General features: G+C 37.9%; 1 long non-coding RNA gene across 2 annotated transcripts in view; it reads right to left on the bottom strand.

Moving 5' to 3' along the window:
- Positions 1-5,383: 5,383 nt before the first annotated feature.
- Positions 5,384-6,431, bottom strand: part of LOC741483 (uncharacterized) — a 42,241-nt gene continuing 41,193 nt past the window's right edge. The window contains exon 3 of one of the 2 annotated variants that reach the window (XR_010155458.1): positions 5,384-6,419. This is a non-coding gene — a long non-coding RNA (uncharacterized LOC741483). The remainder of the gene's footprint in view (positions 6,420-6,431) is intronic. The other variant, XR_679095.4, reaches the window with a different exon arrangement.

Genomic DNA, 6,431 nt, shown 5'->3' with positions numbered 1-6,431 from the left:
GTAAGATAACTAAAAATTACTAACATGAAAAGAAAATTGAAGGTATGATTTATAATCAAGAGAAAAAATCAAACAATAGAAGCAGACTCACAAATATAAAAATTAGCAGAAAATGACTTTAAAATAATAAAGATTATTATGTTAATGGATACAAAGGAACTAGATATGTATTAAAGGTTAAGAGTTTCAAAGAGAATAAAAATGGCTAAGAAAGCCATATGGGTATTATGGAATTTGGAAAATATAATATCTAAACTTAGGAACTTATTGCATGAATTTAATAGCATGTGGGACATAGCATATTTAACTCAAAGACAAGATCAGTTTTTAAAAATGACCAAACTGAAATACAAATGTGAGAACTAAGATAGAATAGAAAGAATGGAAAAAAACATTACAGACATTGACTACACAGTCAGAAGATCTAATACATGCATAACCGAAGTCCCAGAATGAGAGAAAAGAGGGACTAAAGAAGAAATTGTTGCAGAGAAAACAACAGAATTTTCCAAAACAAATCGAGGATATCAACCCACAGATCCAAGAACAGGGAATATCAAGAAGAATAAAAACAATGAAAACCCTATTTAGGCACATAATATTCAAAGTGCTAAAAATTAAAGACAAAGAAAAAATATGAGACAAATCAAAGCAGAGGTGGAGGAAGGGGGACACATTACTTTCAAAGTAACAACAAAATTGATGGATGATTTTTCAGTAGAAACTATGGAAGCCAGAAGACAATGTCTTAACATCCTTAAAGAGCTAAAAGAAAAATATTGCCAACTTAGAATTTTATACCAAGTAAAAATATACTCAAAAGTTAAGTCAAAATAAATATATTTTCAGACAAATAAACCTTGAGCAAGTTTTAACTTTTTTCCACTTTTGTGTTTCAGTTCAGGCATTTTTAAAAAATGATCTCGTCTTTGAGTTAATATGTTGTGTCCCACATGCTCTTAAGCTCATCCAATGAGCTCCCAAGTTTAGAGTATCTAGAGAATGGCACTATAAGTTTTACTCAAGGAAATGTTTCAGGCTGAAGGAAAATAATCCCAGGTGGATATATTAAACTTTAGGAAAGAACAAAGGGCACAGTAAAGGAAAAGTCTGTGTGTAAATATTAAAAGGATATTGACTTTTTAAAACAAAAATAAGGAAAGAGTTGGAGGAACATAACAATGTGGAAATAAAACTAACAATATCACAAACAAACTGGAGGGCCTTAATGAGGTTAAACTGTGGTAAGCTTTTTGCATTGTTTGTGAAGCGTAAAATATGAATTTAAAAAATATATATTGAGAAGCTAGGAAGGCATATTAATTTCCCGCATAAGAGCTAATAATGTCAGGAATATATAACTAATAGAGGAGATAAGTGGAATGAATACAATATACTTAATTCAAACCAAGTAGAGAAGGAGGAATAAAGGAACGAAGAACAGATACGATAAATAGAAAAAAAATAGCAGGTAGGTAGAATTAAAGCAACTATTTCAGTCATTATATAAGTAAGTACACTAAGCACTCCAAAAAGAAAGATATAGTAGATATTTTAAAAACAGAAGACTCAATTATAGGTTCTTTATAAGAAATATATTTTGAAGTTTAACATTCTTATCTGAGAAGCAATAAGCCATAGCTTTGGCGATGAAGCACTCTGGGTTTGAATTTTAACTTCTAATTATTAACTGTTCAAACTTTAGTTAGTTACATAACTTCTCTGAGTTTTAGTTTCCTCATCTATAATAAAAGAACAATAATATATATCTAACAGGGTTGATGTCAGAATGAAATAAAATTAATGAGAAAATCTAGGGCAGTGACTGGTAGACCCTCAATAAATGATAGATATTATTTTCACTCTCAGCACCAACACCTCCCCATCCCAGTCTCTCTTAGGGAGGCACTCTTACATTTTGATTAATAACCAGGGTGATAGAATTACATTACTTGACTTTTAATTCCATCTCTATCAGTTACTAGCCATGCAACCTTGAGTGAGTTGTTAAAACTCCCTACACCTTGGTTTTCTCACCTGTAAAATGAGTACTTCTCAGAATTATGAAAGTAAAATGAGGTCCTCTGCTAGACACTTAGTACATTTCCTGGAACATAATGAGTACCCTCTACATGGTAGCCAGAGTAACTATTAAAACATAAGTCAGGGCCAGCCGCAGTGGCTCACCCTTGTAATCCCAGCACTTTGGGAGGCTGAAGTGGGCAGATCACCTGAGGTCAGGAGTTTGAGACCAGCCTGGCCAACATGGTAAAACCCCATCTCTACTAAAAATGCAAAAATAAGCTGGGCATGGTGGTGGGCACCTGTAATCCCGGCTACTCAGGAGGCTGAGGCAGGAGAATTGCTTGAACCTGGGAAGCGGAGGTTGCAGTGAGCTGAGATCATACCATTGCACTCTAGCCTGGGCAACAAGAGTGAAACTTGGTCTCAAAAATAAATAAATAAATAAGATCATGTCAATCATTTGTTCAAAAGTTTCTATTGTTCCATTTTACTAAAGTTTCTAAAGTTCCATTGTACTTACAGGAAAAGTGAAAATCTTTACACCTACCTACAAGATACTTCAAGATCTATTGCCTCTTTGAACTCATGTCCTAGTTACCTCTCTTTACTCATGTAACTAGTCACCCCCTTGCTTATTCCAGTTACTTTAGACATACTGGCCTCCTTGCACTTCCTTCAGATTCATGGCAAGTCAGTCATGCTGTAATCTCAGGGTCATTGCCCTTGAAGCTTTCATTAAGGTTCTTCCCTCTGTGACCACCCACACCTGCCCCTCAGATCAACATAGCTGGCTGCTTTAGCACTGTTGGGTCTTGCTCAAATGTATTATTCAGTGAGGGCATACAGGACTTTCCTAAATAAAATGGTATCTCACTGCCCCACCAACTCCACTTCCCTATCTTACTTCCTCAGTTTATTTTTCTGCTTAGGGGAAATCAACAGTTAACATTCTTTTCCATGAAAATTATGTGTGAGTTTACTGTATGCTGTCCTCCATAACAGTGTAAAGCCATAAGGGCAGGAATTTTTGTCTCTGATCACTGTTAAAACTCCTAGCACTTTGACGACTACCTGGTAGATAGTAGGTACTCAAGAAGTACTTATTAAATGAAAGAATTTTAAAGGTAGTCACCATTATTATTTATTTCTTTGGTCATTTCTTCTTTCTTTAGTAACCGTTGGAGACATTGGGCCATAACTGAATTCAAAACATAGCTAAGCCTAGTCGTCACTTCCTCAAGGACTTCTCCCCTGAATTCTCTGACTATGTCCATTCCTCCTGTTTTACCCACTCACAGCATTGATCTCTGTTTTGTGATTCTTTGGTTTAAGTCTTTCTTTTCCACATGACCTGTATCAGTAGAGATCTCATTTATTTTTGCTTGCCGCTCCAAATTTTGTACAGTGTGCTTGGCACATAAAATGAATGCAACAATGAATGAATGATCAAAATGGGCTCTCATTCTTTTTTTTGCCTATAATAAAACTAATTTTGCACATTGTTTGTCCGCGCTGGCTGTGCTATGTTTAGTGTTTGTTTGTGGATGACAAGCTTTCCTCATTGACACTGCACTATATGACTTAAGCTAAGCTGTGTGCTAGTAGGTATTCACAACTGTTTTTCTTTGGTTTGTATTCAGAATAAAAGTTAGAAAAGCAATAGGTTGCTAGTTAGCAAAAATCCATTTACTATTGCTCATGTCTGTGAACATGTCCAATTAATATTATGCATTAAAATTTCACAATAAGGATGACCCTGGAGATCAGACTGGTAAGAAAAAGAACAAAGTGAAGATAGAAGCATTCTTCTTTCTAGGAATAGGAAGATTATGGCAACTGTAGCATGGCCAAGAGAAAGGAATGGCTGTGTATTGGAAGGCTGTCATACCAGATTCCATTCAAAGTACTTTGCATTTATGATCCCATTTGAACTAAGCCACAATGGCAAATGTGGAAACATGTGTGTGTGTGTTTGTGTGTGCATATTTGTGGGTGTTTGAAAGTAGTAAGCTCTATCCCTGTCTCTGCTTTATATTAGCTGTGTAAGCTTGAGCAGGTCAATTAATGCCTCTGAGCTTCTGCTTATACATACCAGCTTGGAGATCAAATAAAATAATGGATATGAACAGTCTTTGAAAATATCGAGAACAAGTGTATGTGTGTCCATGTGTATGTGTATGCAATGTTATAGGGGTCAAAGCAACAACCTGTTCCTCTGGATACATAATAATTTTGCATGTCCCCAGGTGAAAGGTTAGACTTGGTGTAAAGTCATACTATATCATCTTATTACCCATTTACTCATTGCAACTCAGTCCAGAAAATATATTAAACATCTGTAATGTGCCAGACTCCATAAGGACATGGAGAATAAAATGAACTAAATATGATCCTGCCTCGTAGAGTTCACACTAGAGAGGAGGAAGCATATGGGCATAAAAATAACTATAAAACTCATGGCAGAGTAGGCAGAATGCTATTAGTGGCATTTTACAAACAAGACACTAGGAAATCACACTCAATAATTTATTTAATCAATACTTACTGATTTCCAACTATGGACCAGGCACTATTCTAGAACCCAGACAGATCACGGTGTACAAGAAAGACAAGGAGCCTGTTTTCATGGGGCTTACATTCTAGTGTGTGGAGACAGAGAACACCCTGGTAATGCCATGGATATATAAAATAATGTCAATTAATTACTGTGTTGAAATAGAATAGGGTAATGTGATAATGAGTACAGTTGAGGGGTGGGACAGAAGGTGGTCAGCTCTGATACCTAAGCTGAGGCTGGAATAAGAATGAAGTAGATTTGCGAAGAATTTATGAAGGAGATCTTCCACACTGAATGAATAGCAAGAGCTGGGATTAGGAGACAGAAATGAGCTTGTGGGGCTTTGGATCTGAAAGAAGGGATATGTAAAAGCATGCTGTGACAAGTGAGAAAGTGATATGAGATGAGGAGCGATGAGCGAGGGTGGATGGGGCAGATGGCACATTACATTTTGGCTATGGTGAAGAACTTGGGGTCTAATCAAGGTGCCATGGGAAGGCACTGAAGGTTCTAAAAAGAGAAGAGATAGGATTTGATTTCCATTTTAAAAGAGCAATCTTTTAAAATGCTATGTGGCAAGTGAGGACTGCAGTGGGGAGAAAATGAATTTAGGAAAACCAGACAAGAGGCTATTTTTGCAATCCAGGTGAATGATGATGAAGGGTGACCAGTAACTAAACTAGGAGCAGTCTAGGTGGTGAGAAAGAGACAGATGCAGGATATATTTTGGAGGTAAGCCAACAAGAGTTGGAAGAAGAGGAGAAAGGTTGTTTCTAAATGAAGAATGCTTCCGTTTCTATCTTTAGTTCAAAAGCCTTTTATGTCAAACAATATAGCAGCTAATAAATTGATTCTATAAATATATCTAATGTACATTTAAGCTAATATTAAATTTCTTTGGGTCTTCAGAGTTTTTACTGTAAAAAATAGCACAAAATAAAAATGCTTAATAAAGAAAGTTGTAAAATACAGAAAAGCATAATTTTTAGATAAAAATATATATTGTAAAATATGCTACATACATATCTAAGATGAGAATGCCTGTTTTTTCCCTTAAAAATGTGATTCGATCTTGTATTTGGGGGCGGGAGGGGCATGCTGCTGTGCTGTATCAGGTTTTGCCTCTTTTTCTGCAGCATCTTTCAAAAACTGAAAACAATTTAGCCACGTTATCACAAATGCTAAGTGTGGACATTTATTTCCTCATATATGGGCGGTGACTTCCACCATTGGGGCAAACGGACCTGGAAATGCCGAGATGTCCCAGGAAGTCTGGAGCTGATGGAGCCCGCGTCCATCTCACCAAGACCTTAAATATAATGCAGAGTCCCTGCTGCAAATCCATTCCCATCCGTGCTTTGAGACGGAAGGAGGGAAATTGCAGCTATTTACAGCAACCACCATCTGAGCAAGGATTGATTCATGCAGTACCTCGGGGAAGCTAGGTTGGAAACACTTGTCGACATGCAGTCAAGTCTATGGTTAGAACTGGCCAGTGTGCCCCCTGCATCTGCGGGAGGGTCCGGGGGCCATTTGGAATTTGGTGGTTTTTTTTGTTTGTCTGTTGTTTGTTTATTTGTTTTTTAGCCCTCTCTCTAAGGGCTAAGGATTCCATCGAGGTAAGGAATGGGCGGGAGTGAGTCCTAAGCGGGCGCTCCCGGGAGAGCGGCTGCGAGCAGCGGGGCCGCAGTTCGGCGGTGTGGATCCTCCCCCTGCCCGCCCCGAGCCGACCCGGGCTTGATGAAGTCCCGGGCAGCCCGCGAGGCTGCAGTGTGTCACGCACCAGCTCCCGGCGGCGTCCTCTTCCCCGCCGCGCGCAGTAATGGATCTCTGCGTCCTAAAAGAGGAA

Source organism: Pan troglodytes, chromosome 2 (genome assembly GCF_028858775.2).
Source record: "Pan troglodytes isolate AG18354 chromosome 2, NHGRI_mPanTro3-v2.0_pri, whole genome shotgun sequence".
NCBI lineage: Eukaryota > Metazoa > Chordata > Mammalia > Primates > Hominidae > Pan > Pan troglodytes.
The sequence above is the reverse complement of the archived record's forward strand: the minus strand, read 5'-3'. Positions and strand labels throughout refer to the sequence as shown.